Below are 23107 nucleotides of genomic sequence, written 5' to 3' on the forward strand. Positions count from 1 at the left end.
GTTTCTCAAAGCTTTCTTTACCCTTTGTTGCATTATTAGACTCACTCTGCAAGGAGCCTGTCTTATCTTATATTACTTTCTGGCATCAAGCAGCAGAATCCTATGTCACCATTTTTGTTTGGCTTTTACATCTAAACAAGGCAGAAGGAGAAAGGGAAGTAGAGATAAAGGTGCCAGAAGCAAATAGTAGCAATGCCACAGTGTGTAATAATATCACAGTGCTACATTGTGGCAGGGGACTTATGTAATGTGATATGTCTTTAGTACTACTGAGCTGAATTACATTCAGCTGATCAGAGCAGTAGAGAGAACTGGAAGACTGGAATTGCATATTTGAAACAAATGATCTATAGGAAAGGGATGGACTAAATATAACATTGGAGAAGAAGTACTAAGAAAGGACACGTTGAAAAGGAAGAGGAAAGTTATGTCGCTGGAGAAAAAATGCAAGTAGGCAATCAGGAAGAAGGAGACAGATGGAAAAGGAGTTAGTGTTGGACAGACAGAGGGTTCAAACTCATGGTAGTGGCAAAGGTCCTGACCAAGCTGAAAATGGGAAAGAATAGAGGTCAGAGAGGATACCTCCTATAAATAATAAACACAAATGCTTCACCAAGAGTCAAAACCTCTGTCTGAAGTTCTCAGTTCACCACTGGCCAGTAGAAAGGTATCACATGATTACAAGGAGGCAGTGTTTATGTCTCCCTACAATGTACAGAGCAGACCTAAACCTGAAAACAACAGAAGGAAAAGATTGTCAGGGATGTTTACTGGTATTCCATGTGTGCAGTCAGTTGAAATACACAATTATGGACTTGTAGGCAAAATGTTCTACCAGTCCATAATGATACAGTTTTATGTCTAGTTTGCAATGCAGTTGGATAGGGGTGTACATGTTACTGTTGTCTATGATACCTTTAATATGGCATTTGAGTTAGACACTCACAAAAGATTGCTAAGTAAGGCCAAAATGATAGTGGTAGGAAACAAAGCTGAGGTGGGTTGAAAGATGGTTAAAATGGTGCACTCAAAATGTGATGCTAAAAAAGGAAAGGATGTTGATGAATGTTAAATTACAGGCCTAATTCTGAGCCTGTTAGCCTGTTAGCAAAAGTTATTTCAAACATAGTAAAGGACACTGAGAAGAAGCTTAATCTACTTGCAAATTAGAGCAAGGAAAAGTCAGTGCAGAAGATTAGGAGATGACCCAAACCCATACAGAGTGATGTAAACATGAGATAAAATGTATCATGATGTTTGACAATCTCATAGTTAGTCATAATAGTTATAGGAAGGTACAGTTTGAAAGTTTCTTGCATAATTGTGGGAAGGTTTACTTCCTGCTTAAGAATATATGCCATTTGCACCTACGCATTTTATTTATTTTGACTGATAAGTTTTGATTAGTCAGTCAGCAGCAAATTGTATCATACCTAGAAAGAAAATAATGACAAGTAAATAGCTGGCAAGTAGAATGCAAAACTAGCATATGTAAGGTATTGACTGTGGGGTATAATAAGCCAAGGTAAGGTACAGACTGGAAGGAACTGAAACAAAGCAGGAAAACCTAGTGAAGAGCCTGCAGTGGAGATAACAGCATCACTGAAACAAGTGTTTTGTGAAAAGACTGTAGCCAAAATGATGAACAGATGCATATATGCTACCCACTGTCATGAAATAATATGTGGCAAGCAAGGATATGAGCTCTCAATCCACATTTCTGTAAGAAAGATCAATCGCAAACCACACGTATTTTGCATTGCATAGTAAAGCTCTTTTCTTGAAATAAATAAAATAAAGCATTTCGATTTTTCATCACCATTTTTTAAACTTTTCAGAAAGCCCATTATAGGTGCTTATCACATAGTAAAAGATGCATACAAAGGTGGGAATGTTGTCTTCCTTAATTAGCAGTATAGTTTTTGTGCTATAATTTGTAGAAAATGTGCACATATTCATCAGTGTACCTCACACACACACAAACACACACACACACACACACACACACACACACACCACTCAATTTCATTTCCAGGCACACTCATTCATTCACCCAGACAAACACGTGTCTATATCACTTAATCAAAATATTATTTGGATATGTATTCATCGAAAACTAAACAGTGAAAATCATTTCAGTGAACCTTGGACTTTTCTCCAGGGTTAGGAACCACTCACCCACTAGCAATCTGGAACACACACTGCACTAAATTAACCCCACTCAAGTGGGGGGCTTCACCCCTATGCCCCACAATGTGGGTGGCAGTGCACCCCCATCCCCTAACTAAATGCACCAACTCCGAGATCGCACAACAGTGGGGGAAAAGGGCAAAATTATGGTCATGGCCATGTGCTCCGTAACCTTGGGAAAAAGTCCCAAGATTCGCTGAAATGATTGTCGCTGTTTAGTGTTCAATAATATGTATTCAGTGGATACATATTTTGATAAAATGATATAGACCCAAGCAAATACACCTACTCCATCGATTCCCTAATTAACCCTTTGCATTACGACCACCCAGACACACACACATGCATAAGTGCATGCAAACACACACACACACACACACACACACACACACACACACACACACACACACACACACACACACACACACATACACACACACACACACACACACAGTCATCTGAGATAACTTATATCCATGTACATACACTGCCATACTCATACACACTCTTATACACACAGCCCTGTAACTGCATCTCTGCTGCCTCTTACCTGGCCTTGCCTTTAATGCAGTCTGTCACATTGACTGTAATGAGGTAATGCAATATGGCAGGCCATGCTAATTTATGCATCTAAGTAATTCTCTGAATCACTGAGCTACATATCTGCCTTCCCAGAAGAATTTCCAGGGGTAAACACATGGCTATCTAGAAAGAGCTACATAACTGCCTTCCCAGAAGAATTTCCAGGGGTAAACACACGGCTAACTAGCATAACTGCTCCCCTGGAATACATCATTAGCATTTAGCATGTCCATGGCAATGTAGAACCAGTGCAGTGGACATATCTCTGAATCAGAAAGGGTGTCTGCTAGTGGTGGGCTGCTTGTGTTACCACTAGAAGTAGCCCTTTCTAAATCCCAAGGCATGTGTGGTAAAAGAGGAATCCTACATTAAAGAAACAGGACACCTGAATTCAAAGTTAATTAAAACTATTTGGCAACAGAATAATTACTGGATAGCTCTAGATTTTAAGATACTATATACATGTATTCCATGGAAATATGAGTTGGAGAAATTCAGTTATGTGATTGATGAAAGGCCCTACAATTATTTTGTTTTGAATCTATTTGTAGTTCTGTTTGACACCTAATTATCTTACATTTTATGGTCTGTTTTATTTACAGAAAATTGTTGTACTTACTGATGTACATTCTGTACCCAAATATGCCAAGAATTTAAAGATTTGTTATGAACAGGGGCATATTTATGTATATGATTTTTTCAGAAAATTTTCTGACAGGCACATTAATAAATGAATATCTGTGTAAGAGTGTCATTATGTCATTTAAATTGTGGGGGGGTTTGTACATTTACTAAACAAATCAGCGTGATTTGGCTTTCACCTATTCCAATGATAAGTTTTACAACTTATTTTTGGATATCCAGTTGTTAGATAAGGTGGACAAGTTAGTATATATTATTCTGAAGAGTAAAAATGCAGGTATTGGCAATTTTTTTACCTGCTGATAGAATGTAACCTTCCTGCCCAATTAATGGTGGTCTTTGCTATATAGAGACACCATCATCCAAAAAGGAATGCAAACAGAGTGCTTCCCTGTGAATGTAGTGACTATGCACATAAATGAAGCACACAATGGTGATATTAGAGCTATTTAATATATTGTGCTGCATACCATTTAATACAAAAGTAGGAATAAAATGGTGAAAATGTGGCTTTGACTCTCTCACTCTCTCTGTCTATCCTATGAGTTGCAGTCGACTTCTAGATTGACCATGCAGACAGCTACTGCTATCCATGGAGTTTACAAGGCCTAGAGGGAAATGGAAGTAGGTTGTTAGGTCTTTCTACCATAATACACATGTACACACCCACACTTATAGGCAAGTTAGAGTCCCATATTCACCTACTGCATGTCTCTAGAATGTGGGAGGAAAATGGAGCACTCTGAGAAAACCTACATGAACACAAGGAGAACATGCAGACTCTGCACAGGAGACAGCCAAGCCAAGAACCAAACAGGACAACCTTTTGTTGTGAGATAGCAATGGGAATGACAACTGATACTGAAAATACAGCAGCATGTTATCAAAAGGTCTGAATAAATAATGTTAGACATACTTAGGAAAAAATGTTTTAAACAAAATGCATATTAAACAAAAAAAACCATTGTCTGTTTTTTTATGTATAGGTGTGATATATCTGGGTTAGGATTGTCCTTTAATTTGCTATGTGCTTGGTAACCCATTCCCCCATCCCCTCCATCCCCTCTGCAGGCGATTGTACCAAAGACATCAGGGTGCATGTTGAATAAATGGCGAAAAGAAAAGATCTCTGATGTGGCTTCTGGTATTTTTACATTTCTGGTAATTGTCACTGTTATAGTTCTTTTGGTTTTATGGTTTATTTATAAAAGATAATTTCCTTTATGTGCCCATCGTCTGCTTTCTACTGAGGCCCTTTATAATTGGAATTGTGTCACTCTATGCAAATCCTCCATTTTGTCAATGTGTTTGAGAAGGCAAGGCTCCACAGCTATGTATGGCAGTGTAGACATGGCATTATCAACTGTATGCATGAAATAAGAATAATGTTTGTCTACTACTGCATTTAAAACTCTGTTCCCAACCCACCATAATGGCTTTTGAGTTTGACTATCTGCTTTGTGGTCATCTAATATCATTATACATGTGCCTGTGTCTGCTTTTGATTTTGTTTACATGTCATCTCCAAGCATATGTTCTTCATTGCATTTTTTGTTAGTGGAATGTGTTACCTTGGTTCTTTTGCATTTAATCTCATCTGATGTTCTTTTGATCATTTATCAAAAAATCATACTTGGGTTGGATAATCCAAGGTTTACCTAAGGTTCTTGCAGTTTGTTCAGTGACGTGGAACCAGAGGATCAAATAGAGGTATCCACTGGTCAACCTGCATTACTCAGAAGCCAGGCATGATTTATTATGGATATGGCATATTTATGTCTTAATTCAGGGAATGACCATTTTGCTAAAAGTAAGACTTAAAACTGCAAAAAAAAAAAAAAAAAAAAGACAGACACAGTAAGTAACAAGATCCCATGTTCTTACATAAAATATTCTCTGGAGTCGCTCATCTTCAAGAGAAAAATTCAATTTACATGAAATGGCCTACTTCTTAATGCTGTATTGCATAAGTGTAGGGCTAACATAATAGCATTATTTAAGAAGGAAAAGTCTTAGAATTTTGAGATAGTGCCATTAAATTTTGAAACTTAGCTTTGGCAATGACATAAATGAAAAATAAATTGTTTAGAGATGACTTGATGATATTCTGCAGATGCATGCAAAGTGGTTTACTTAGGGGCCATCAACAATATTTTTTTCATCTTACTATTTATTAAAAATTAAATGCAGAAAATGGTGAGCCAAAAAAACTGAAAAACACAAAAAATGTTTTCTCACGTGGAGGTTAAGCCCCTCATACACCCTGAAATTATATAAGCCAACTCCATGGTCATTCCGCAGTGAAGAAAAGGAGAAAACCTCTGTAAAGCACACCTCTGGCTTTCACAATACAATACAATATGTTGTGATACAACTCACATCAACATTAAATTCTCGCACTTAAGCTGCTTGACTTCCAATGCAGCAAAAACCCATTGATAAGCCATGCAACCTGTATATGACCACATTTTTTAAAACATTCAGGTAATAGAAACATATACATAAAACTTCCCATTACAAGATGCTTACTTGCTTACACTCTGTTTTATGGGCTGGAATTAATTAGACACAAATCATGCAATTTTCATTCAGAACACCACCATTTAGAAAGTCTTGCTTAATAAATACATATATATATATATATATATATATATATATATATATATATATATATATATATATATATATATAAATCACTTACTATATCTCAATGTTACTGCAAATGTTTAATGCAGTATACACAAATACACAAGTATAAACACAGACCTTTTATCGTTTTGTCTTCTGTTCTCTCTTGTGGCAGCAAATGGTTCTGCTTTCATTCTATTTCAGGGCTGCTAGGCTTTCTCTGCTGGTAGAACAATCAATTTTAAAGTGGGTTCTAGGAGGCAGGCAGGAGTTTGTAACCCACAGCACAGCATTTTTGACGCTGTTGCCAATGCATTAGGGTCTTTGACCCAACATCCTAACTCTTCCCCAGAATGTTAAAAAATGCTTTCTGTGCTGGAGTGCATATGGGCCTTTCAGTGGTGCTACCCCTTGATTGAGATGATATATCATTAATTTACCCTGCTTACCCATCTTTGTCTTCATTTTTTTGTTTCCATTAAGAATTGTGACATCAGGTACACCTCAACTCACCTGGACACCCTTTCACTTAAGAGTGGTTAGCAGGCATAAATATCTTTGTTCCTTTTCTACCTGCAGCATCAGTATACTTCTTAATTGCTCGGTTGGTAGTAGTTCTTGTGTCTCCTGAGCCATAGTCAAAATTTTGTTTGGCATTAACAAAAAAAAAAGTCATTTTTGATAACACTGTAACTTTACACATGACCTCTTTGCAGAGATAAAAATTGCTGGGGCAGACAAGATCTACCGGAAAGTGTACAGAGTGTCCTGGTGCTTCTGTTCAGTATGAATGCAGTTATATTTTTATGGTGGCTGCAGACATGTAATATTGCAACTGCCAACAAAATACAATATTTTCTGACCTTATTGTGCCAGCAGTGTAGAAAAAAAATCATAATAACCACTTTTCTGTTTCAGTAGGCACACTGATTTGTATTTTCACTGTGACTACTAAATTGTTTTCTGTTGTCTTTTGCAAATAAAAGCAAATGTTCTACTTTTGCTTGTTAGGAATCTCATAAAAAGGCTGTCCTTTTCTTTCTTTTCTGGTACATATTTTATTCTGTGTACTGATCTAATTTGTGATCATATTGCTTAGCTTGCATGTGCATACCAAACGGTTTTGCCCAAGAGGCATTCATATTTCACAATATTAAAAAAGTACCACTTTGTAATTTCCCTAGCTCTAGAATGTTCCATCTCTTCTATGAGTTCTACATTCTGCATTGAGCCTCTAGCAGATCTTGGTGTCATCTGCAAAGAGGCATTTCTTTTCCTCTGACTTTCTGTAATGTCACTAATAATGACACTGATGATTACTTGTCATATAAATTAACCCTGGGGTATATCATGCTTTATGTGGAAAGGAAGACAATCACAAAGAAGAGTGTTCTCAGTGATATATATTTAACCCACCAACATATTCTGTTTATGTTTCAAAAGAGATTTAGATATCTTATGTGTGTTTATGCCCCCATTTTACTTGCAAATGTGCAATAAATCTGACAGGCTAGGGTCTCTCAAGGCTCTGTATGCATGGAAAAGATTGCCCTTCAGTAGCCTGTATGATTCCAATAAGAGGGACAAGGCTTTGGGATCATCTGCATAGTTTTTATGATTTACCCTTGATATTCTTCTTAGCATTGTGGACTTTCAAGTTGTGCCGAATGTTTAGACAGGTACATACCGAATGGGGCGTTACACTCAATGATTAGCCTGATGAGGGTTGAACACAGAGGAATTATCACATCCTCTAGACCTGGACATCATACTGTTAGCAATAACCTTTTCAACGAAAAAGTGCTTTCTTACAAGTGTAGCTTGTTTGCATTATTTGTTACCAGGTTAAAATGAATTTGTTTTCAGGGGTGAATTGACAATGTAATAGTTAAAATGGGCTTCTTGCATGACAAAAGATACTATTACACATTTGTTAGCATTCAGTTTTAGTATATGTTTTTTGCTGCAGCTATTGATTTGAGAAAGACTGTCTAGAAGGATCTTGGTGTTCCCTGGGCAGTTTATGATGTCACCAAGTTTACAGTAATCTGCAGACTTGGTCAGCTACAGACCCTTAACTTCTATTTCAGAGTCATATGCTTAATCTGAATGTAACCCATTTATTTGATCTATAATGCTGAGACCATTTTGAGCATCATCTTGTTAAATGACCATATGCCAGCCACAGTACTATGTTTCTGCTCTTTGTTTTAATTGCTTCCAGATTGATATTCATGAATTATGTACAGAAATTCTTCTACATGCCCTCAGCATTCTCATATTAACTCTGGCTACATTCCCACTCCTGTATTAAACTTTAGTAAGCCTCTCTGTTTCTTTTTGACTATAATATACCCATAAATGGATTTTTTTTCTATAAAGCAGTTTCCTATATTTCCTTAATTTAAGCCTTATTTTGTCTTTCTTCCAACTGTATTCATATATATATATATATATATATATATATATATATATATATATATATATATATTTCTAGCTATCTGTCTATCTATCTATCTATCTATCTATCTATCTATCTATCTATCTATCTATCCACCTATATATAAAATTACATTTCTTCTCTATAACTTTTCTTGCCTATCGTTTTGTTTAAGGGACTGTATATCAGCAGATTGAATGCTTCCCTTTTGATGCCAAGAAGCTCAGAAGACTAATGCATGTATTACCACACCAGGTGCTTAGATTCATGTTATATAGTTCAGCAATAGAGGGTGAGGAATAATGTATTACCTGGATATGCTGTCGTGTAGATGTGTTGTTCAACTAATGCCTCATCTGCCCTGATCGTTGGCAGATTAAGCAGATGTTAAAGTGCCTGGAGCACTTATCAAAAAGAGAAGGGGAGACAAAACACATTACACAAAAGTTAATAGTCACTTGTATTCTCATTCTTGGATTTAAATCAGTTTATTCTAACATAATACGATATAAACTCACATATCCTCATTTCCTGTCCTTTATAAATCTAACAACGGCATTGCAGCTTTATTGCATCTTGCTAGTTTACCTGACTTTCCATACTAGCTTGGCAGTAACATCAGCTGGATTTTCAGACTTACCATCAGGACTCTGAAGAACTAATTACCTGTCATGCCATCCCACATACTGCTTCAAAGGATCATGTGTCATTCATGACTGTAGTTTTCTATAAAATCTGTCATGATCATTCATACGGAAGCCAACATACATACAATTGTAAACTGGTAAGATGTCACATTAACAAGTATTGAATTAGCCTTTTTGGAAGACTACAAGGTTATATATTTTTTTAATAATGACTGATCATTTGGACTTTTACAACCTTTTCCCTGAATGCTCCAGTATAGAACTTTAGGGACTTGTGTGAAAATGCCTCCATTCTGTTATTTATTGAATGGATATGACACATTCAACTTGTCAAACATCAGGGATAAAAAATTACTGTAAAAGTTACTTTTACTAGTTTTCCATCAGGTTTCTTATTTCTCCTTTATATGGTCTGCTGCTTATATTTAATAGATATCAGTGCTTTGCATTTCTTATTTGGCATATTACATTCTGTGGCATGTCTGGAATGTAGAAAGATTCTCTACTGATTGAACTACATGGCTACTGCATTAGTATTTTTTTTTGACACAGATATATCTGTTATCTTCTCTGGGTCTTCTGGATTTCAGTATCCAAAACAAAGTCGGAAATTAAGTAGTGTTCCTATTTCTACCATTTTTGTCATTAGTTTCAGGTAAGCTATTTTCATTTTATTTATAGAGCATAATGCAAGACTCTGCTAGCGGGAAAATATTGGTTTTGATGTTTAAATAATGGTACTGCATTTTGATATATGGACAAAAGTAAATGCATAACATTAAACTTAATGCAGTCATAAAATGACAAAGGAACTAAATTGTAGAACAGCCTGTTTATTCATTAAATATTGTCAGAAAATGCCAAGAAGACAGTTATGTATGAAGTATTGTGGCTATAAGGCCTATATTCTTTATCGATATCCTTCTATCTGAAATTAGTATTGAGCAGCAGGTCAGATGTTCATTCACTTCATTGATGTACTGAATACCTGATAAGAAATTCCTTGCTCAAGGAGGCAAGGGTTCACTGAATGAGGCCAGATATATATCACTGGAGCATCGTGTCTCCTCAAGCCTGAAACAATGAAATGGCTCTAATATGAAAGGAAAAGGCAAAGGGTGTAAACCAGAAACAGACTGTGTGCCCTAATGTTTACTGGCAAGCTCTCAATCAAGGTGGGGGAACATAAAGCCACACAGCATAGCATCTTGTGCAAAATAGTGCATGTACTGTGGACGAGCACAGGTAGTGCTAGAAGAGTTAAACATGTTGACAAAGCTGTAGTGTCTAATAAATCTTATACAGTACACATGTGGTTTGAAGATGTAGTTATGGAGAAAAGGGGAAAAGAATAACATTTTTTGTTACATTCCACTCAAATACAAACAACCTCTCCTGCATACATACAAACACATGCATGCATATGCATGCATGTATGTGGTCACAGATACACACACACACACACACACACACACACACACACACACACACACATACACACACACACTCTCACATAAAATACATAATCATTCATGTATATGCAAGCTTATGCATGTTCTTGTATGTGATGGCTATGGTTTTCGTATCAAGGGCAAACTCATCTAGATCACATTTTGTCAGGTTTACCCCATGCAGGTCACATTAGACATCTTTTTTTTCCAAGATATTTTTATACCACTTCAAGTATGTCATCTGGGCAACTAATGTAAACCTCCATAGGATCATGTCATACTATTTATGTGAAAGAGAGCACACTTGAGGAAATAGGGGCTCAAGTTTTCCCTTGATAATGAGGATTATATTCATGTGTGACAGCCCAAAGCATAGAACTATTTACAGTGCAGAGAACCAGTAGGGTTTGACAAATATTTATGTATTTGTGTGTGTGTGTGTGTGTGTGTGTGTGTGTGTGTGTGTGTGTGTGTGTGTGTGTGTGTGTGTGTGTGTGTGTGTGTGTGTGTGTGTGCCTGTGTGCATGTGTTACAGTAATGTGCAGTATGTTAATGCAGCAAAATCTACAATATCATAAAATAAACAGTTTTATTGTGAAGCCAAACAAAAGCTAGTGCACCAAAGGAAATATTTTTTTTTTGTAATGGCAATGAAATAAAAATGCACAAAGTCCCTTCTTTCAAAGTATCAGAGTGTCATAAACAGAAGGATACAGTATCTCACAAAAAGTACAGCAATTGTCATCTGGAGTGGAATGAATATCCATAGCTCAGTATTGTTGCCAAGTATTTTTCATCTCTCTCTTTCTGGGTTATTTCGTAGGAAGATGTTCATGTTTCCTTGGATATAATCCTAGAGCAATGTTTCTCAGTGCAGCAGACTGCTCAGAACTGATGCTCCAGGCACACAAGCCTCTTCTAAGAAAGAACAATTGCACTCTGCTTTGTAAGGCTATAACTGTGTTCTTATAGGTTTATAAACAGTTTACTTGACCATTGTGGAATCTAGTCTAGTCTCCCAGAACACTGTCTGGCTAAACAATTTGCTCAGGGTCATACAGCAGACATGGAGGCTGGGGGAATTAAATTACTATAAGATGCTTCTTGTTATCTGCTCATAGTATCAATATGCTGTGCTAATTTCCAGACATATACATTGAACATCACTTAATTGCATAATTTGTCCTCTTAAATAAATCATGCAGAAATTCTCTCTGCCTAATAATACACTATGGTAGGTGACTGTTTAAATCAACAGTTGTAGTTACTGCCTTACAAACAATATTTGCATCATTTTTAAATCAGCAGTGTTATTTATAAAATCTGCACACAATATTTGCATCATTCTGAGTCACCATTCTTGTTACAACTTCCATATTTCTTTACTGTATGTATGTACTGGATGTTTATTTGTATTTGTAAACTGCAGTAGAGCATTGATCCTGATGGACCCTTTTCAAACTCAGTTTGGAAGAATTTTATCAAGAAATATACAATGAGATAATAAAGAAATATAAGTTGCACAGTACAGCCGTAAACAACTGAATAAAATGCTAGAAAAACAGCATGAAAACAGTAAAATGGAACACAAAAGTTGGTTGTTCAGAAACAAACAGCATACTACGTGAATCACAAAAATATGGCAAGCACCAAGCAGTGATGCATTCGCATTGGAGGTGATTCTGAAACACTTGGTATGTATCACATGTAAATGGTAAAATAAAGGCAGATAAGTGCCAATAAAATTATCAACATGTTAATGAGATACTTTGCACATGGAAATGATGAAATCAAACATTGCAGTGTGATTCATATATGCATACAATTAGCTGGAAGAGCAGTAAAGATCTGCCTGCCTGAGCACCATATGTTTGGTGTACATGTGCATCACTCTTACATGTTAGGGGCAGCATCTACTGGAGCTGGTCAGCATTGTTAGACCTACGTATCTTAGGAGCCATTGCCCATGACTACAAGTGCTGTAAGACTACTGCTGGTGTGTGACTGCACTGCATTTCTTCTTTTAAGGTTTGGATACTACCTTTTTTTTTTGCTTTTATTAAATTAGTTTGTTTTACTTTAACTTTTGTTTTACCTTAAAGTTACTTTCTTGGAGTTTTAACACTTTTAGGTTAATGTCACTAAGAAACACTTCTCTTCTGTTCACTAATTGCTATGGAATTCAATCTAGCTAATTATTAGGAGGAGCTGAGAAGTAAGATTTCTTATTTAAGGTGCTTAGCTACATTCTGCTGTGAGATTACCACTGATGTGTAACTGCAATGAATTTTCCCCACCACCCACTCTGCTCTTTTTTATGCTTTCAAAGTTGGTAGGTTTTGAGATGCACACCCCTGCTGGAAATCTAACTTTGGAAGATCCATCCATGCTCATCTCATCTGTTCATTCTACTAGGCACTGGAAGTTCGAACTGGAAAAAACATCCCACTAAACTCTTGAGTTAGCCTGTTTCATATTATGCCATTCATTTAGTGCACACTGTAATATTCAGAGAATTAACCCCTGTTTTACATTTGAAATCTGTAACACCTGGGACTAGACTAACAATCATTGGAGACTCTTTGAACTGCTCCCTAGGAATCAGCATGAGATCGGTGCTTCTGTTTGGCCTCTGATTTGAGAATGAGCAAAGGGACGTTATTTCCTAGCCTACTTAGAGATTGCCAGTCAGCAAACATCCTGAAAATTGCACATTGGGAGCCAGATTGAGATTAATACTACTACATTGCTCCTGGTGAGAGAAGTAGCAGAGGGGCAGCTGTTCCTGCTTGCCCCTTATTGGGTGGTATGTAAGGAATTTCACTAACTGATCTGGTTGCAGTTTTGATGGGACTCTGTTCAAGGCCTTTGTGCAGCTTGGCTTTCCGTTACATCCAGCTGCTGTAAGTTCTATCCAGGCTACCTACCAAGAGCAGGCTATAGCAAGTATAGTAATCCCAGCAATGTCTGGGTTAATGCCTCGTCTCATGAACCAGCTTGGAATTAATGCTGTTCATTTTCTTCTGGTGATAGAAGGGAAAAAGGATCATTGGCTCCTAGCTGAGTGCAGCTGTGTTGAAACCAGCATTGTCTCCTTTACCAGACAAACAGCGCCTCCAGTAATTGGCACCAAATCACATAGGCACTAATTATTTCCAAATCTCACAGGTACTACTTTGCCTTTATCCCACATTACTAAGCACCTGGAACCATGGATTTGTACTTTCCATCCATCTTTATAGCCAGCTTGGTAGAAATGGGCATCCTAAGACAATGTAGCAACTGGCCCATTTTTACTGACAACCACTTACTACTTAAACTGACAAAATGAATGAGAGATGCAGTTATATAATGCTATTGGAGACAAAGCTATCACCCAAAGCAATGACAAATATCATGCAGGTTGTCAGTACCACACAAAATCATTAACAAATAACTCACAGCAAACACAGACTATATATACTGAGGCTCTTAAAAGTAACCTACTTAAACCACACAGGCCTCCAAAATGTAACTTAAGAAGCAAGTAACCTCAGCAGCCACATAAACAGATAACACAGACAGCCCCGCCAAGAAACATACAACTTACAGTCACACTGACCCAGTTCAAAGGCCCATAAAGCAAACCACCACACAATTCAATATACTAGTCATAGTTGAGTCCATAGTGAGACACACCAATGCATCACTGACTAAGCTGCTCAAGGAAAGGGTAACTATTAGTTACCTTTCAGATGCCAGGATTCACCACATCATGCATGCACTCAAGTCCCTGCACCAGAAGTAAACGTATGACACAGTCATAGTGCACCTAGGTGTAAATGTCTTGAAATGTACCTCCCTGAACTATAAGGACAGAGATATAATAAAACTCTCAGAATATGTGTATAAGGCAGTTAAGAAACTAGCCTTGAGTAGCATTCTACCATATTCTACCATCACCAAGAATAATGTCACAGTATGAACAAAAGATTATTGATTTCAACAACTGGAATAACTACTGGTGTCATTCTATTACTGGTGTCATTCTAAGGGTTACAATATATATTAGCCTGACAGGAGATGTTAGACAGTCAAAATGCTTTGCCAAGAATAGTCTGCATCTATCTCCTCAAGGCTGTCTTATAATGGCTAAAAACATGTTAATGGAAGGCCAAACTGTACAAAGGGGTTAAAAAGTGTGTTACTAAAACTGGAACCATATCAGTTAGTGAAGTTCCATGCATACAGCCCAATCAGGGACCAGGAGGAATAGATGCCCCTCTGCTCCCTCTCTGAGCAGGAACAAAGGAGTGATATTAATCCTACACACATTGAAATAATATAAAATAATTGTTGCTCAATGATAAAAGCCTTAACAAAAAAACGCACTCCTTATAAGTGCTCCTTAAGTGGAAAACATTGATATATGTATTATCACAGAGATCTAGTTCAACACCAATGACAGCAGCCCATCAGATAACAAACTGGAACTCCTACACATCCAACTTACTATTATCAAAACCTCTTATGTCACAGCTAATGATAGGATCCCATCTGTGCCCCTTCAGCCAATAACTCCTACTTGATGAATATGACATGTCCCTGCATTAAGCCAAAAGCCATTCTCATAGGATACTTCAACTACTCATCCATTAACTGGGAAACATGTACATCCTCAAACATGTACACCCATAAACTTCTGAATTATATCAATACAAACTCTCTAGGATAGTTTACTCATACCCCAAGTAGGGGCAATAAAATCCATAAAATCCATAAAATCCTGGATTTAGTCCTAACTAATATAGGGCATCTGTGCTCCCCACAAATTTTACCTTCCTCCATGGTCCCATTAAACCACAAATCAGTCACATTCACTTTAAGACTGAGGCTGAAAGCATCTAATAATACCACAGTATTCAGAGATTATGCCAAAATTAATCTAATACAACTGATTGATGATGACTAAATTTAAAAGCCCCTTCTACCTTGACAGTCTCATTACTTATGAAGAATGCTTTACCACCAAATTCTATTCACATGCAAACTGCTGCATAAATGCAATTGTTGTGTACTTTAGAGGTAAATACAATGCCACATTTAAAACTAAACCCCAGTGATGGAACCCTAATATAAATAGGTTCTATAATAAAAGAAAAAAAAAATCACTGCATGCAAAAATTAATTTTACTTTCAAGATGCCAGTAATATTCTTGCTAAACGTAAGACATTTTGCACCCTGATCAAATCAACCAATGCCATATATGAGGTAAAATAGCCACCCAGGTAAAAGATAACCACAAGCATTCTATAACTATGCCAGAAATCTCTAAAACTGCTCAGAACTGCAAAGAGATATGAGTAAAGGATATCACAATCTCAAACACAGAGGACACAACTTCTATAGATGTCATTCAGTATTAAGATTGCATCAGTCATCCACTTGCATAAGTGGGTTATCAATAAACCCAGGTAATTATAGACCCCTAAGCCTGACCAGCCTCATCTTTAAGGCTATGAAAGGATCATTTTGGAATTAGTAAGTAATGACATAGGTAACCTACAAACTCCTTATACAAGACAGTGCGGATTCATCAAGGGCAGATCCTGCCTAATTAACTTGGTTGATTTATTTGAGAATGTTACTGAATCACCATCCCACACTCATGTATCATAGATAAAATCTGCCAGTTAAATGTAAATCTTTATGTAACTCATTGGACAGCAAACTGTCTCACAAATAAAACCAGGAAGTTATAGTGGATGGTTCTACCTCCTCCAAAAGACATGTCACTAGCAGAGTACCCCATGATATAGTCCTTGGGCAACTCCAATTATATTTATTTTTCAAAGGTCAAAGCAAATGTTAAGAGTTTATAGATAACAAAGATTGCAGATGATGTTAAATGGGGTGCTATCATAAACTCCTCAGAGGAACAAAAATCTACTGAGGGCCTTTCCCAAACCAATAATTGGTGTTAAACCCATGGACTAGAACTAAGTGCTAAGAGTGAATACCCAGTCATGGGATTTGAATCTTTTACAACACAAATAGAATATATTGGGGGGATTTGTAAGAATCACAGAGAATAACTCTTTTCTGGCATGTTTTAACACTCCACATAAAACAAAGTATTTATGTTACTCTATTCATACTTTATTTGTATGAATAAATGGGAAACTACCAAACCACTCTGGTTTAGCCCCATGCAATGCATGTTTTTTGCAAAGTTAGGGGCAACAAGTAAATATCCAAACATTTTCTTGTTCTGCCCACCTCTGGGTTATTTTAAAATATAAGGGGGGAACTACCATGGGACTGTAAGGCTTGGATTTTTAAGATCCTCACATATCAATAGCCTAGCAAGTACCTATGACATTGAGGGTCATTTCATTTATCCACTTTAATACTTTGTACAAATTTAATGAAGCAGTGTATACCACTGGGTTAATTAACTCCTCCTTTTTTATTTACATACAAAATCCCTGTTTTTACTGGGTTTGATATTGAACCCCATATAAATGAAAACAATCTGCAATAATTCCTTTTCAAATACTGTTGACAACATAAATGCACTTGCTAAGGATGCTTTTTTCCCATCAATACTGAATTTATTAAATGAGCATTTGTTTCTGAATGATAATTATATGTTTTCCAGAAAAAAATGCTTGCTTTATTTCTTCTATTGTTTTTTTTTCCCCAATGAATTTTACTTACATCTTTATTCCCAAATGTTATACTTAATATAGAAATTTCATTCATTCAGAAATATATACCTCATGTCTTTACTGCATCACCTAAACCTTTACTTTTTTCTTTAATTAAAGCCATCCCTACCATCTCTAAACACTCATCTGTGCATATTATTATTTCTTTTATCCAAATTTTGTTTTTTTGCAATTCTTATAATGTCATATGCATATGTTAACACAGCTGGTATTCTAAATGTTTGAGATGTTTTATACCCACCTCCTTCATTTATACATGGACAGCACAGTAGTGCAGTGATAGCATTGTTGCCTCACAGCAAGAGGTTGTCTGCTTCAATTCTCAGCTGGAGAGCCTTCTGTGTGAAGTCTGCATGTCCTCCCTGTGTTCACATATGTTTTCTCTGCATACACCAGTTTCCTCCCACATTACAAAGACGTGTATGGAGCATTTCTCCCAGGGCCTCCGCTGAAAATTGGCTTCATTCCAAGTTGGACTTTCCCGGTAAACAAATGTTAAATAAAAATAAATACAAAATTTACAAGTATTTTTACTTCATTATTACCATATGCTGACATACATCATTTCCTAACTTTCTAACTTATATTATATCCTGTCGTTATTACCTATAGGATTTCATGTCCAATTGTGTCAAATTCCTTATTAAGGTCTCCTATCATGATTTTTTTGCTTTTTTTCTGTTCACAGTATCAACCACAATTTCTCTGTCATTCATAATTCCTGACATCCCTCCCCTTTTATATTATAAATATATATATGTACACACACACACACACACACACACACACACTTATATATATATATATATATATATATATATATATATATATATAGATAGATAGATATATACACACATATATAAAAATCTTTCATAATAGGTTCCATTTTAGTTTCAAATCTTTTTTGTATTATTTTCATAAATAACTCATAATCATTATTATTCAATACTATTGGTCTCCAGCTTTTTAATTCTCTTCTATTTTCCTTTTTCCATATGAATTTAAGTATGTCATTACATAATTCTTTATACAAAACCTTACTTTAACCATTCATTTAAAACCTTTAAAAAATAATTTTCCCAGTCCCTAAAATTTTTATATTTTTTTTTACCCTATTCCATCTGGGCCTGAAGCCAAATCTATATTTACTTGTCCTAATATTTTATCTAGCCCACTGAAAAAAAAATCATTTTCCAACTCTTTATTGTCTTTTTCTGTTAATTTTTTTATTTTCCACATTGTTTTACTAATTTGTTCTTCAAAAATTTCTTGTACATATTGTAGTACACTATTCATAATCTTTTCCTGCATTCTTTCTAGTTCTCCTTTTACACTTTTTTATTTCTCTCATTACAATACCATCTTCCTTTACTAATCTGCTTGGGTAACCCAATACTTCCTCTCTTTTTCCTTGTAAAAATATCTTTGATTATGTAACACATCTTGTATTTTTCTTGATTTTTTTTTTCATATAATTCTTTTTCTTTGTCAAAGTACTTTCTATCATTATGTTCTAAATCTTCCACTGCATCAAGTGTTCTTTTTTTATTTTTCCTTCTCGGCTTTTCTCACATCATATTGCCACTATAAAAAAAAAAAACGTTTTTATATTTTCCTTAACTATCACCCACCATTCAGACAAGTTTTTATAAAATGTTTTCAGTGATATGCCCCCAGGTTCAGCAAGCAGCCATGCAAGAATAAGTTATTCCTGCATGGCAGGGACCATCCCTGTTCAGTATGGCAGCAAGCCATGCATAAGTATGAAGGCATGCTGCCGTGCTGCACAATGGACATGGTTCTGTGTACGAGCACAGGGGGTGTGTCTGAGAGCAGAGCTCTCACAATACACATGCCCCCTGCACTCCAGAATTGCCGTTCTGCAATTTAAAATGAGCAAGAACACTCGTAACACCCCCAACCTATCAGGGTAAGAAATCTGGACAAGGCCATAAGGGACAATCATCCCTACCAAACCAAAAGTTGATAGAATAACAGATTTAGCATAAGCACATAGGACACACCTTCCAACCCATCAGAGTAAGGAATGTGGACAAAGCCATAAGGGACAATCGTCCCTACAAAGCAGAAAGTGGATAGAATAACAGGTTCAGCATTAGCATGGATATTCTAAAAGTTACAAATAAAAAAAAATAAAAAAAAACAACAAATAATTTTTTATATATATGAAATAATGTTTAAGTGTAGCTGTGCAGGTGTGCCTGTTGCTTAGCTACGCTTAGCTACGCTTAGCCCAGCTAAAATGGCACAAAAGCAATAGACATCCAGCATAAGCATAAGTGCAATAGTTTACTGGTTATAGCATATGCCTTGCATGTAGTCATTCAGGTTTCGAACCTCACCAAAGCCATTTCCATTTTGTATGAGTAAACAGTAAAATTTTAATTTTTGGTATATTTATGTAAGAAGTAACTGATTTTTCTCAACCAGAGTAGTGCATTAGGGCCAGATGTGAGGTGTCACTGTAATAAAGTAGTGGAACCCGCATATAATCACAGGTGCCCCATACAGTATAGTCACACAAGAATAAATTAATTACAGCAAATTGAGGGATGTCAGGGAAGGTAAATAAATCTATATTATGTAATGAATGATGAATCAATCACATGCAGGTGGTAGACCAATATAATAAAACATAAGCAATGCTAAGCATTGCACAGTTATGTTGACTGAGAGTAAGCACTGTGTATATATGAATACTAATCAATGAATAGCCCAGCTAAGTGGATTTGCCCATTGGTAAGCAGTCCTGAACCTGCCCCTTTAAGCACTGCCAACTTTAGCTAAGCAGTTTTGCCTGTAGCTTAGCTTAGCATTTTCAAAACCAACCAATCATGGCAAAGGGTGGGAAATTGGCCATATTTAAACCCCACAGGCAGGAATACAGCTCATAACTGGTTGTAGCTCTCCACTGTAGGCAGTATGGCATGTATTGGAGAGGGCATGCGCTTCCAAATGCAGCGCTGGGGCATACAGGAGTCCAAGGTCATAGTAGGATACCTGGTAAAAAAACATGACATGAGATTGCTGCAGGACCAGTACCAAGGCTCCAAATCGGACTGGTGACCAGGTCTGGCACCACTATGCCGACCTGAAATTGAGGAAGAGGGAGCTCTTAGAAGAGTGGGTCCAAGAAGCAAGAGACAGGGAAGATGTTCCAGCAGTGTGTAAGTATTCATAGGGGGCTGTGAATGAGGAAGCCCATGCCAACAGGTTGCAAAGGCTGCATTGCGAGGCTGGTGAGTAACAATCCTGCTTGTAGTAGTCATAGCAAATAAAAATAAAGGAGTAAAATATCACCTGGCACTATATAAAATGTGCATGGTTTCTACTGAATAAACCAGATAATATGACTGCAATAGTCCCATATAGGTCATATTTAAATAAAAGTGTAACTGCCTGGCAATAAAATTCTAAATCCTGGACGGGTTGTATTTACTCTGGTATTGCATGGTTTCACATGTTGCATTCAACAAGATCTAATATGTGAATAGTACTGTTGTGTCAACTGTTTCTCACACTGTGCTACATAAAAAATATGTCTAGGAATGTCTATGTTGCAATTACAAGATCAGGTTGTACAACCAAGAGAGGCTTAGAAAGAAAACACTGAAGGAAGAGACAGCACTTTCTAAATTGCTTACACTGATGAAACACAAATTGTTTTGTTTTTAGCACACACAGCCATGGTTCGAATCCCAGAAGTGGTAGTAAGCTGTATGCATAATCATACTTCTCAACTGTACAGATTTCCACAGAATGTCCATATTTTTGCCTCATATTTTTGGCCTGTCCCTCTATTTTCCTGGCAAATCACTGGGATATCTCAGGATTGTAATCACTAAATAATGACATACATTTGAGTTTCAAACTTTAGATCCTTCAGAAAATTTATATTAAAACAAATCCTGTTACTCTAGCAACTTTCTAAAAGTTTACAAGAGCAATATTTAAAATATGTTCCTATTTGTACCCCCAGTTTGTCAAGCTTTGTACAGATATTTTGCATTAAGAGGTTGAGAGGTATGTGCAGAATGTTAACTAGGAATCTGGGAATATGTGTAGAAACAGTCAGGTAGTGTTAACAAACATTCCCTTCACAGGTCTACCAGGTAAGAGAAGTAGAATATAGCTATAAGACAGCTGAAGTATACACTGTGTACAAACATACCACTGCCCAAACCAAGGCCATAGGGTATTGTAATAATACCTGTAGAGTAATGTTTAGAGCAATGATCATTAAAGTTGTGAGTACTGCAAGGATATACAAGTTTTTAACTTGACATCTCTCTCCCACCCCACCCCCACCATATCTGTAAAAATAATCTAAACACACAAATCAACGGGTATGTTTTACACCTAACCTACTGTTGGGACATATGTCCTATTGTTCAAATATTGAAATGTGTTCCTATTAATGTTCCATGTTGAAATAATATCATTTGTGGCCTGTTGCTATCACTGTAACCTGCATGCCATTGTAATGGCCACTGTGGTTCCATATATGCATGTGTTCTGTTTGCTATGCAACTGTTCCAAATCTGTTCTCTTGAGTTAATGAGAATATCTATGCATACTGTTATAACTAATCCTGGATTGTATGACTATTACTAAACCACATATGTTCTAAAACTGTAACACCATAGCATGTTTGGGAAGGCCGGTCCCAGCGGACCCACCTCTCCCACCTCATCTGGCTATGGCACCAGGCCCCAGCACATCTGGGACCCACCCCGGGACTACCTCATCTGTTGGTTCTGCACCACCTTTGGGTGGAACCGCCTCAGGGGATAGGGCTCATTCCCCCCGGGAGTGGGCTAGGATAGGATACTATCACCAGAAGCCAGGTCCAGGGTTTGGTGCGTAGCAAGCTCCGAAAGGAGTTTGAAGATCTGCTATGCCAACTTGAGGGCCATGTGGCACAATTAGAAAGTCAGCCTGCCCCTCCTGCTCAGCCCCCAGCACAGCCAACTTTGGGGCCGTGAAGGTGCAGTGGTGAAAGGCCATGGGTGGGGACCTCAGTCCCACTGTTTCCATTTGGGGGCTAATGGGCATGCATTTTCCAAACACCCCTCCCCGTTCAAGGAGTTTACCCCCTACATGTATCATATACTGTCACTGTATGCTTTCTTGTCTGTCTTGTCTGTCTTCCTACCCAACCTACCTCCCTAAATATACCTATCCTTCCCCAACATCCCACTCTCACCTTAAAAAAAGGGCAATCTGTTCCCAAAAAAAAAAATTTGCCCCATACATAGCTGTCCATTTCACACTCATGTTCACTGGACACATGTAATCTGGTCTAATTGGCTTCACAACACATTATTGTTGTCCTCACCCCTCTCTCAGGGGTTTGAGTGTCCAAATATACCACCAAATTCAGTATATATATATATATATATATATATATATATATATATATATAGATATATATATATATATATGCATAGCTGTTGCTGTAGAAGAAATGGAGAGCTATGGACCTTCCCTACATCCATCCTGCACATCCCAAGCTACTTTCCCTATTGTCTTTCCCTTTGCGTGTCCCCTTTTTCACCACTTTCCTATCACCAATTTTTCCTTTTCTTTTAAAGAAATTAGTGCGGGGGTAAGTGGGAGTAAGCTCTTTTAAGCAGTAGTAAGTGGGATTAAGCCTGTTTGCATGGCGCTAAACAATGCCTACACTGATTAAGCACTTTTAAGGCTAACTGTCTGCAAGCATATTTAACCAGAAGTTAGCATTGCTTACCGCAAACTGCGCAAACCTACACAAACCCACTTACAACTGCTTAAAA

Source organism: Protopterus annectens, chromosome 3.part0 (assembly GCF_019279795.1).
Source record: "Protopterus annectens isolate FY-2018-M chromosome 3.part0, PAN1.0, whole genome shotgun sequence".
NCBI lineage: Eukaryota > Metazoa > Chordata > Ceratodontiformes > Protopteridae > Protopterus > Protopterus annectens.